Below are 12,995 nucleotides of genomic sequence, written 5' to 3'. Positions count from 1 at the left end.
GGTTTCTTCTGAGGCCTCTCTCCTTGACTTGTAGATGGCTGCCTCCTCCCTGTGACTTCACATGGTCTTTTCCTCTGTACCTATCTGTGTCCTCCTAATCTCCTCTTATAAGACCAGTCATATTGGATTAGGGCCCACCCTAATGATCTCATTTTAACTTAGTTACCTCTATAAAGACTCTATCTCCAGATACAGTCACATTCTGAGGTACTGGGGGGAAGTGGGTAGGACTTTAACATGAATTTAGAGGTGACTCAATTCAGCCTGTAACGGTGTTACTACATCTAGACAAGGAAGAGTAGGAGAGGAGAGAACAGGGTGAGGGAGGGAGCAGGAGGAGGGAGTGTGGGAGACTGTGGAGTAGGAGCTGGGGAGGAGTGGGAGCAGGGGTGAGAGAAGGAGCAGGGTGAGGGGAGAAAATAGGAGCAGTGGGAGGGGGGAGGGGAGGGGGAATTACTAGAATGGTAGACAGCTGTGTGGAAAGGGCCACCTGATAGCAGCTGGAATCTTCAGGGTGCAATTAGCTCATAGAAACCTCAAAGACGGCAGAATCCAGGAAGAGGGGCTGGGGTGGTATACCTGACCTCACTCTTCCCTGCTTTTTATCTCCTGCTGGGTATTTCCCTTTGGCCATATTGGAAACCAAAGGGCAAAGAAGACCTATGATATATCTATATTGGTAAGCTTGGGGGACACAGCAGGGAGGAAAAGTAGATTGGTGGGGGTAGAGCAAATGAGATTTCTAGCACACACATACCTGAAATAACCATTGTTCACACTTTGCCATATATTCTTAGAATTATTATGTCCTCTTTGGGACCTAGGGCCTTGGCCAACTAGCGGGATTCTTAACAAGGCCATTTATCCATTGAACTGGAGGCCTAGTAAACAAATGGATGTTAGCTCACATGCTTGAACATGTTAGAAATATCACATTTTAAAACATCACATTTCTAAAAATCACATTGCCTCTAAATGAACATAAATATGACCCTGAGATCCAACCGTAGCATGTTGGTGGGATAGCCACTTCAGTTATTATTGAGGATCCCCCATCTTTATTACTTACACAAACATTTTATGGTCGCATCAAAGCCTGAAGAGGTTCCCACTGACATCAGATGTCTGTCCACACTGGTTAGGAATGAGGTGCTCCTTTACTGAATTGGCCTGGTATCTTCAGATCCCTTGTCCCTGCTGCTTCCATCAACCCTCTGGGTAGGGGGATCTTTAGTAAGGCTAGGTGCCCAGCTTCTCTGAGCCCACCACAGAGTCTTCCTTGGGGCCTAATATGGAAAAACATGTCTCTGCTACTGGAAGGACCCATAAACCCTGACCTCTTTTCTCTTGCTGCCTTCAAATGCCCTCCATTCCCATCTAGGGAAACCATGCTTGATTTTGTCAAGGCATATAGTCCTTTTCAAAATATAAAAGGCACTGGCTTCAAGCAGCTTTCACCTCCAGCTCTGCTATAAACCTCCCTCTCATGGATCTCTGCGGAAAATGGGAGGAGAGAAAAAATATAAGAACACAATACACAAGTTAATATCTCAATGACTAATAATCCAGTATTTTCCAGTTAGGTTCGTAGGTAGTTTCTTTTTATTTTAGCTGATTTCTTCTTGTGTCATTTTTTTAAAGCAACACCTTAGGAATATTCAGGAGAGGCCTAAAGTGCTTTATTAGGACCTAAACCAGGCTATCCTACTGATTAAAAAAAAGAAGGCAATTATAATAAGTATATCCAAATTATTACCCAAATCTCTGTTGATTTAGCAAGTTTCTCTATTCTTAAACTACACAGGTGATGTAGTTTCATCTAGCCATCTAAATGACTAAAGGCTTCCCTTCTGAAACTGAAGGGTGGTTTTGAGAATATATTTACCGCATCAGATTCAGCACCTAGCTAACATGGTGGTTCCATAATAAATGCTGTTATAATTGTTATTTATTATTTTCAGCAATATCATTAACAAGAAAAATAAGTCGTTTTCCATTCAGGAGGATGTATGTAGATTTAACAACGGAAGCAGGTTGTGAAATAACTCTCATGACACCCATAAAACACCTAGAAAGTAAAGAAGGTAGCCATTAAATATAAGCCTTATCTTGCCTAAGAAAATTTTATGGTACAGAATAAACTTTCAAAAATGATAATTCTCTCTCCTCTTTCACTTCCCAAAAGAAAAGGGTGAATAATATATTTCTAAGATCCGTGGTTCTCAACCTGAGCTCCCCAGACTTAAGAGTTTTTAAAGATATCATTAAGAATTGAAGAGCTCTTAGGGCTTCCCTGGTGGCACAGTGGTTGAGAGTCCGCCTGCCGATGCAGGGGACACGGGTTCATGCCCCAGTCCAGGAAGATACCACATGCCGCGGAGCGGCTGGGCCTGTGAGCCATGGCCGCTGAGCCTGCGTGTCTGGAGCCTGTGCCTCGCAACAGGAGAGGCCACAACAGTGAGAGGCCTGCGTGCCGCAAAAAAAAAAAAAGAATTGAAGAGCTCTTTTCTCTTCAGGTGTTTCCTCTTCTTTCTTTTCTTCCTAATTCATTATGAAGTAACATATAGCTGAGCTTTTACTAGAATCAAAGGAGATAATATATTTTAAAATACATCATGAATTGTGAACTATAATAATAATAATGGTTAACAGTTTGCTTGCTTATAGAAATGCCAGTTATCAGAAGCTGTATATATATATATTTTGAAAGACCTTTCAAAATGTAGAAGTCTAAATAAGGAGGAGCATAGAAGTTGGAGACAGTTTAGATTGTTTAAAAATACAAAGTTAGAATTCCCTGGCAGTCCAGTAGTTGGGACTCTGCAGTTTCGCTGCCAAGGGCCTGGGTTCCATCCCTAGTCGGGGAAAAAAGATCCTGCAAGTCGCGCAGCACAGCCAAAATAAATAAATAAAAATTTAAAAAGTTAGATAATCAATTTAGAAAAATCTTAGGACAAGCACTAAAAGATTAAAAATAGAGGGGCTTCCCTGGTATGCAGTGGTTAAGAATCTGCCTGCCAGTGCAGGGGACACAGGTTTGAGCCCTGGTCTGGGGAAGATCCCACATGCCGCGGAGCAACTAAGCCTGTGTGCCACAACTACTGAGCCTGCGCTCTAGAGCTCATGAGCCACAACTACTGAAGCCTGTGCACCTAGAGCCCGTGCTCTGCAACAGAAGCCACCACAATGAGAAGCTCACGCACCGCAAGGAAGAGTAGCCCCAGCTCGCTGCAGCTAGAGAAAGCCCACGCGCAGTGACAAAGACCCAACGCAGCCAAAAATAAATTAATTTAAAAGAACAGAATGTGTAAATACCAAAATTCCAAAGAAAACTCCATTGGTCCAGCAGAAGGCAGGAAAGGAGAGGAGGGGAAGGATGCATAGAACAAACATTATAGGGCTTCCCTGGTGGCGCAGTGGTTGAGAGTCCGCCTGCCGATGCAGGGCACACAGGTTCGTGCCCCGGTCCGGGAAGATCCTACATGCCACGGAGCAGCTGGGCCCGTGAGCCATGGCCGCTGAGCCTGCGCGTCCGGAACCTGCGCGTCCGGAGCCTGTGCTCCGCAACGGGAGAGGCCACAACAGTGAGAGGCCTGCGTACTGCAAAACAAAAACAAAAACAAACAAAAAAGAACAAACATTATAAACAGAAAACACAAAGTAGGAAGGTAGAAATAAGTGTAGCTACAGTATGCCAATAATCAAAATAAAGATACACGGATTAAACTCAACAGGAATAAAACCTCAGATTGGATTTATTTTCCAGGCACAGAATCCAGTTCCATGCTTTTTCTCAGAGATACTCTTAAAATTATCCAGAAAAATTCAAAATAAAAATATGGAAAAATATATACCAGGCAAATACTAGTCAAAAGAAAGCTAGTGTAGCAAAAGTTTTTCCCAGGCCCCATGGCTTTGTAGCTCACTCCAAAGAGCTCTACAGTCACTTTAAATCACAACTTGAGCCTCATTTCAGTGATTAGAACCCCTAGTCCCAAATAATAAAGGAGCCTTTGAACTCGATTCAGAGTTAAATCTCTCCTCCCTTAGCTAGCACCAACTTCTGGTGGGGCTCCCACTTTGTGGGGAAGGGATGTGCTGGGTTTCTTCTCTTTCCCTATCCTCCCCATTCTCTAGCCCATCAGATTTCTTATGCTGGAGTCAGATCCCATTTCACTGTGCCTCCAAACTCCAGGAGCTACATATCAAGCTTCAAGGGGTCCAGTTAAAGCCTTGGGGTAAAGGGCAAAGCACCAGAACTCTTCCCCCTTGGAAGCCCACTCCAAAGAAATCCTCAAAAAAATTCTTTCTCCATATCTCCTCTCTCTTAAACCTTTTAATCCTTTTAAGTTTTAGAGCTGCTTGGTTATTTCCTTTGAAAACCTGGTTTTAGAATTTCATATCTATTATATCTTGGTTGCTTATGAGAAAACTCAAATTTAACATGCTGTCATGCAAATTTAAACCAATAAATCCCCCAGTCCTGGAAGGTCACCATCTAACGTTTAAAAAATTTTAAAAGGTAGGGTATGGGCTTTGCGGTATAACAAAACCTAGGTTAGAATATAAACTCTATAATTTACTAGATTAAGGGCCTTGGAAAATACACCTAACCTCTCGGAGTTGTTTCTTCTTCATGTAAGGGAAATACTACCTCACAGGACTGTTACGGGGATTAAAGAGAGAATCAACCCAAAACACCAAACACTGCATCTGGCCCTTAGTGAGCACTCATGAAAATGTTAGTTCCCTTCCCACTCTGCCTCTTCCCTTCCTTGAAAAATATGCCTGTGACACACTCTACCATAAAGAGTATTTGGTAAATGTAACAACAAGAAGAGGGATCACAGTTATGGTCTTCAGTGCCATTTCTGTATTCCAGAATAAGTTGTCTGATGGATACAATATAGGAAAAGGGACAATATTATCATACCATTCTCACTTTGGGAGTTACTCACCCAATGGAGTTGAAGGTAGGAGTCACAATCATCATGCCATTTAACTGGTTCATGTGTTTTCCTAAACCTTAATTTTAGCTTCTAGGTTAAAAATCAATAAAGCATATGTACTTAGAGCTGTAGAACCTTAAGACTGAGAGTTCCAGACCCAAGCTCATCAATAGCTACAGGACCTGGTAAGATCCTTCCCCTCTTCTGCCTTCATCTACCAAAGATGGTAAAATAGCTGATATTATTTAATATATGTGAGATACTAAGTGGTCTGTATAAAAATCATTCATATAAACCTCACAACAATCCTAACAGGAAGTAATGTGATTATCTCAGTTTTAGAAAAGGGGCACAGAGGCCAAGGACACACAGCTAAAAATAATAGACCTGGGACTTGAACCCAGTTAGTCAGGCTCTTAACTACTATACTACCCTGCCTCTCTGAAAAACAGTACAGCTATTGAGAAATGTGAAACGTGAGCTCTCATCTGTGAAAGTACCCTGAGCCTATGTACCAGTTCAGGCCTTCCTAGAAGCAAATGCCAAGACAAGATTAGGCAACATTAGAGATTTATTGGGGGAGCACTTATGAAAAATAAAAGAGGAAGGACCTGGAAGACATGGGGAAAGCCTTCAGACTATGATGCACATCTCACACCTGTGAAAGAAGAGAGGGAAGGAAGGCAGACTAGGCAGGAAGAGCCTCAGACTGTGGTGCAATAAGAAAGTCTGGGGACTTCCCTGGTGGCGAAGTGGTTAAGAATCTGCCCACCAATGCAGGGGACACGGGTTCGAGCCCTGATCCGGGAAGATCCCACATGCCGCAGAGCAACTAAGCCCATGTGCCGCAACTACTGAGCCTGTGCTCTAGAGCCCATGAGCCACAACTACTGAGCCCACATGCCACAACTACTGAAGCCCATGAGCCTAGAGCCCGTGCTCTACAACAAGAGAAGCCACCGCAACAAGAGAAGCTACTACAATGAGAAGCCCACATGCCACAGCAAATAGGCCCCGTTTGCTGCAACTAGAGAAAGCCCGTGTGCAGCAAGGAAGACCCAACGCAACCATAAATAAATAAATAAATTTATTTTTAAAAAAAGAATGTCTGTACCAGGCCAGTGCGGAGGACAGGCAAAGATTAAGGGAATCCAAAGAGTAGAAACGGCCTGGCTCTGGCTGCCCAACTGAGCTCAGTTAGGCTATGGGAGGAATCTGGGTAAAATGGGGCCTTAGTGTGAATGTCAGGGGAGATCCAAAGGTTCTTTTGAGGAAATACCTGAGCTATGTGACTCCATGGCCACCACAGACCCGGTGACTTTTTCCTGGCAGTCGTCCACATACCTTCTGGCACCTGAGTGTTTTGCAAGAACCCTGAACCTGATCCCTCTACCCTGCCTCACCAGAGGGGCTCCCACTCCCAGGCACTGTCCCCCAAGGGCTTGGGCATCCTGCTTAGCAGACAGCTCTCTCCAGGGTCCTGGACCCTCAATGCTTTCTGCTCTGGAGTTGGCCAGGCAAGTAGCTTCTTGGGCACGTGATGGGGATATCAGCCTTCTGTGCGGGCAGGGAAGTGGTGAGGGGGCCAGAGAACCAGGCTCTGGATGTTGCTGACCCTCCAACATCAACGCCTCCAAAACATCTTCATACCAATCCACAGTCTGACTACCCTGACCTCCAAGTCGTGGGCTAGGCCTGCAGTGCATAGGGGTGTTCACACAGGAGGTGCCACCCCTTTTCTCCTGAGCTGTGAGACCACATGCCTTTGAAGCTCCCTTTACCTGGGGGCTCCCGTGCCTCTGGGCCTGGACTGACGCAGGCATCAGAAGCGCCGCACCAGGCACACACACACCTAAAGTCACCACAGAACCACCCAAACAGGCCAGGGCACATCTGAGGCCCTTCTGGGAATCTGAGCAACGTGAGTGGGAGAGGGATGGGTGAGGTCGTGTCTGAGGTCTAACCCCATTTCAGGGGGGCTACTTCACTGGACTCTGACAGAAGGGCCAGCCCCTTCTGCTTCAGCCCCAAGTTACCTGGTCAGGCCCAGCCAGGTCAGACATCTGTTTGCTCAAAGACTGTTCAGACCAATGTTTCCACTTGGGAATCCTTGGGCTTTATCTCCTCCCCTATAAAAGGTTCCCCAAAAGAGACAGGGAAAAGGAAAGAGAAGCAAAGTGCTCTGACCTGCAATGGGACAGTCGTTGTCCTCCTGGTGTGTATGTCCAGGACAGCCTGGCCATCAACCTAGAAGAAGTCTGGTGCCTGCTCAGACTGGAGAAGAGAAACCAAAGTCAGACCACCCTGGAGAGTGTGCCTTGGGGGAGCCTTTCCACATCCTGCCCCAGTGTCATGCCTCAGAGCACCCAGCGGGCTAGATTCATCCTGTCCTATAGAACTGGCAAGTGAGTTGCTGGAACCCTCATCACTCCAGCCAGAATCCAGCCCAATCAGCATCCATTAGGCTACCATAACCTTAAAGAATGATCTGAAGATTCCCCCAAAATAACACCACTGAGAAAACAAAAAGCCAAGGGTACATTCATTCTTACTTTGCTCCATAGAAACTTAATTATACTTGTCACTTTTTCTTTACAATTTTCAATTTTTTGTTTTAGTGCTTTAAAAAGGCACTCCCCCTGGAATTTCTATGAATATTTTCTTTTAGTTTATTTTTCTCACTTTATAGTATATACTGCCTCTGCACACACAAAACTATGCTTCCTAGTCCCATAGCACCCTCAGCCCCTTGCCATTAGGTGAGGCTACGTTACTAGTATTGGCCAGTCAGCTGTGCAGAGCAGTGACTTATGTTACTTCTAGACTACAGTGACTTTAGAAGAATAAGCGATTTCTATGACACTCTCCCTTTGCCACAGTGACCAGCGATGTTCCAGGCTGTGGAGCCTCTGTCAGCTGGGGTCCCTGACAGATAGGAAGCAGAGCCCCCTCACCCCTGACCTTCACCAACACTTGTTGGGCACTTATTGCGTGCTAAAACTAAACCTTTACTATGTTAAGCTGCTGAACTTTGAGGGTTGTTACCCCAGCATAAGCTTAGCCTAACCTGACAAACAGCGATGGCTCTCAAAGTTTAGGATGCAATAGAATCACCTGTGAAACGTTAAAATACATATTTTGTGACAAAAATATATTGGGGGACAGACATGGATTAGTGATGATAGGAGAGAACTACTCAATTATCAGCTGATTTGACAAATCCTTTTGAATTTTATACTTTTTAATTTTTTTAACCTTATAATAGTATTTGTTACCCAGGTGCTTGGAAAAACAGAAGACGCAAACAAAAAGGAAAAATTAAAAATCCAGAACTCCACACAGATATTGCTAAACTTCTAGTGTGGCATGTTAGGAATTTTCTTTTGAAAAAAGTCCATGTTTTCCCTACAAGACAGGAATGGAAAAAAGAATGCACAGCACTCCTTTCGAGAGCTCCGTCAACTCCCCTAATCACACACACACACACACGCACGCGCACGCACGCACACGCACACGCACACGCACACACACGTGCGCGCGCGGCAGGGCAAGAGTATGGGGAATACAGTCCTGAAAAGGATTCGCTTCCATGTCTGCCCGCCCCCGCCCCTGAGGGCTACAGGCACCAGCCACTCTCACACCCATCTGCAGGTATCCGGGGTGCTTACCTCTCTCCATCTTTCCCGCGACCCGCCCACATCCTCCGCAATAGGATGCTTGCACCCACGCAGGGTTCCCGCCCACCTCCCCAGCATTCCCATTGCCCACCATTTACTGAATCAAAATGGATAGAAGGCGTGGATGTGGGGTGAAAACTGCAATACGGGGTCCGCTTCCCACCCCACCCCCCACACCCCTTTCCTTTCCAGTGGTTTGCAGGTGGCTCCCACCGGCACTTCCACTTCCAGGGAACCCTGGTGTTTTCCTCCTCCTCCTCTTTTTCTGGGCCAGAGGCCAGCCTGCTTTCAATGCAATAGGGAGCTGGTACTCAAACGTGACCGCCGCCCCCTTCCCAGATCCCTCCCCCAAGCCCACCATTTTTTTTGCCCCAAAATGGACCGGAGCAGGGGCAGGAAAGGAGCATAGGCAATGCAGTCCCGGACCCGCAATGGTGTTCGCTGTCGCCTTCGGATAGCCTCTGCTCTTTCAAACCTGCTCAGATCCCCGGCAGGTGGTAGTCACTTCTTCTGGTCTAGTGTCCAGAAGAGCGCTCACCTGCCTCCAAGGTAAGAGGGAGATGGTGCTCAGGCGGGGGAAAGAGGACTCAGACTACACAGTGACTGAAGTTCACGTCAGCCCTTTGTCCAGCGAGGCCCATGTTAACAGTGAGTTCAGGTCCCCAATTAACTCTCCCAACAGCACTGCAGCAGGAGCCGGGTTGTTCCTCCCCGCCCCACTTGACAATCTTTTCAGCCTTGGCCAGAAACTGGAAAAGTGTATCATCTCCTTGGAATTTCTATGCGCCTTTCTCAGATTATCAGAGAGGATCAGCCCCTGGCGGTTAGTCGATCTGTGTCTCCTTCCCCCGCCCCCCTGCTCCCTAGATTCTCCACCTCCCCTCCCCCAAGACCCGAAGGTCTACCATTTCCCTTGCAGTCCTGTCCAGGCACTGAAATGGGGTTCAGGAAATAAGGATGGGAGTGAGAGAGAGATTTTTACTAGTTCTTTTTAACATTTGTCAGTTCTGTGCCTTGTAGTTATTATTATCATTACCATTATTACTATCAGCCTATGTCCTGTTTACCATTAGAAAATAGAAAAGAGCTATCTATTGTCATTTGGGAAGCAAGAGGTAGATTCAAGTGTGTGGGGGAATAAGCAAACAACCCAGCCACCTGTTTTCCCTGCTCAGTGTTAATACAAATATAGATCCTTTAGGCAGCTACATTTTTGGAAGTTTGAAATGTACAGAGCAGCTGTAGGCTCCTCTTGGGAGGGGCCCCTGTGTGTGTGTTTGGGGGGCTGGTCCATGAAGTCAGCCTCTGAGGTCACATAATTTCATAATACCAACTTGGAATTTCAGATTTTAAAAGCTGGTCACATGTCATGGTCTTCAAGATTATTATTAATTTAACCTCCACAATTGCTCTGTTTCCTAGTTCTCTACCACATCCACATCCCTATTAACCCTTTCCAACTGCAACCAAAATTTCGTACTACTTCTTACCATCTCAGGGACAGATCTAGGTTGTGAGGCCTGAAACTTAAGATTCAGGGGACCCTCTTTAAGTAAAAGTACATTAAAAATTTATGGGCAATGCAGGCAATTAGATGCCAAAGTTAATATTTATTTATAATGAGAAATCACAAGAAATTATGAAATTTGAACAGCTGGCATATACAAAACATCCCAATTTCCATACAAACAATATTTTTATTAATTACTGCCTGGCACACCTCTATGATATTTTCCCTACAATTTTTTTTATTATAAACTCTTTGATTCTCTCTTCATATGTCTGTGTAATATTTTTCCTAGAGAAAATGTAAAGATAATTCAATCTTTCCTTTGCATGGTTAATCAATTTATTATTTTTATTATTGTTGTTGATAAAAGTTTCAGCTTTACAACTTATTATTAGTGATGGGTGAATTTTTAGTATTATCAAATTTGAGTAAACTGCTGTCTAACTCTGTCAAGCTTCTTTCTTATATGGGCTTACGATTTAAGTTTTCTTGTGCAGATTCTTATCTTAAATAGTCTTAATAATGACACTTACAAACCAGTTTGATGTCAGTGTCCCGAAGAGGAGCAGAACTTGCCACCCCAAAATATGCCTCCTGGGCATAAAGATTATTTTAGGCTGATTATTTTTAAGAAACCCAGACCTAGTGAAACAGGAGGGAAGGGGGCAGGGCACAACCTTTAAAAGAATGACATAGACACGACATAAATGGTTAGAACCAGCTAGGTCCAAGATGGCAGACGAGACTTCCACTAGACCTTGAGCCTCAGTATACGCTTATTGTAGCACATCAGCATGCTAAATGACACACCCACAGGCGCCATGACAATTCCAAGGCCAACCATAAATGTTAAAAAGTGGGCAGTGGCCCAACTCCTGGAAATCCCTACCTCTTCCCCAAAATACCTGGAATACTCCTCCCACTCATTAGCCTATGAAATTACCAACCCCTATAAAAACCAACAACCCCATACTCTGGGGCCGTTTTTGCCTCTGAGATGGCCCACACTGTCTGTGGAGTGTGTTTCTCTCTAAATAAATCCATTTCTTACTTATCACTTTGTCTCTCACTGAATTCTTTCTGCGATGAGACATCAAGAACCTGAGCTTCATTAAGTCCTGAGACCAGGTGTGTGATCTCAGTTAAAAGACCGTGGGTTCAAGTTCCAATCTGGGTTTTGGCTGGGTTCAAGTCCCAATCTGGGGTTTAGCTGGGTTCAAGTCCCAGCACGTGGGTTCAAGTCCCAATCTGAGATGCATGGTTTCACTAGCAGAAACTCAGAAAACTGGTAAATTACGCTTTTGTAAGAGAGATTTACATTTATAAGGGAAATCTCCATTTGTAGGGGTGTCTCCCTCTCAGTGCCTGGAAGAGAAGGATGACTAAATCTCTAGAAACTCTTATCAATGGAGAAGGCAACGACTCAAATTTGCATAACAACCTTACTCTTGTTTACTGTGCTTTTCCTGGTCACCTCCCATAACTGGCCACCCCCCCACCCCCCCAGCAACATCCTTTGTCTTTAGAAGAAGATGATATTTAAAGTGGTGTCTTGGGCTATTTTGGGGAGTTACTCAGTTTTGCTGGGTCTCTCCTCTGTATACATGTTATTTTTTAAAAATATATGTATTTATTTATTTGGCTGCACCCAGTCTTAGTTGCAGCACGCAGGATCTTCATTGCCGTGTGCAAGATCTTCGTTGCAGCATGCGGGATCTTTACTTGTGGCACGCGGGCTTTTAGTTACAGCACGCGGGATCTAGATCCCTGACCAGGGATCAAACCCAGGCCCCTTGCATTGGGAGTGCAGAGTCTTAACCACTGCACCACAAGGGAAGTCCCTATATGTGTTATTAAATGTGTTTGTTTTTCTCTTATTAATCTGTTCTTTATTACAGGAGGGTCTCAGCCAAGAACCTAGAAGGGTAGAAGGAAAATTATTTGTCCTCCCCCACAGTCCTCATTGTAGTAGTGATTTTGAGTTTTAAGGTATCTTAGTCAATGTCAGTATTTCATGCCACATCACCAAGAAATTAATATGAACCTGTGTGGATGTGATTGGTCAAAACCATACATGTGGTCGGTGTAGCAAAAGACCAGGAGTGCATTTTTGAGAAATCATATCGTACGTACTTATAGGGCAGCAATGGGAGCCAAGACTAAAAGAAGTATCTTGGAATCAGGTAATGAAGTGGGAAATAGCATCAAATGCTGGCAAGTAGCTGGTGTTAAACCACCATGGTATTAATTTGAGCTGTAAAATTTGTTCATGGTTCCCTAAACATATGAAAGGCAATAGAGTGTAGCATTAGTTCATTAGCATTAGAATCAGACAACCCTAGTTTGAATCCTAGAGCTTCTACTCACTACCCTGTGAAATCTTACTAGTAACTACTTAATCGTACATGGAAGTGACTGAGAAACACATGAACAAATGATCCAATTAAACCCAAACTAAATGTAATTCCAAGTCAGCTTCCCCTTAGCTTGATCCCAGACATGCCCACCTCCATCTCACTGTTGCAGGAAGGGGGATGCCTTCCAGGGCCCAAGAGTGGGCTCTTATCTAACACTCGGAAAAGAATTGTCCGAGGAGACACACGTGCTGACAAAGCAAGAGACTTTTATTGGGAAGGGGCGCCTGGGTGGAGAACAGGAGGGTAAGGGAACCCAGGAGGACTTCTCTGCCACATGGCTCCCAGTCTCGGGTTTTATGGTGATGGGATTAGTTTCCCGGTTGTCTCTGGCCAATCATTCTGACTCAGGGTCCTTCCTGGTGGCGTTTGCATCGCTCAGCCAAGATGGATCCCAGTGCGAACGATTCCGGGAGGACATATGGACTGGCGTCTCCTGTCTCCT

Source organism: Monodon monoceros, unplaced genomic scaffold (assembly GCF_005190385.1).
Source record: "Monodon monoceros isolate NGI ecotype Baffin Bay Population unplaced genomic scaffold, NGI_Narwhal_1 Super_Scaffold_22, whole genome shotgun sequence".
Lineage (NCBI taxonomy): Eukaryota > Metazoa > Chordata > Mammalia > Artiodactyla > Monodontidae > Monodon > Monodon monoceros.
This window is presented reverse-complemented; position numbering follows the sequence as displayed.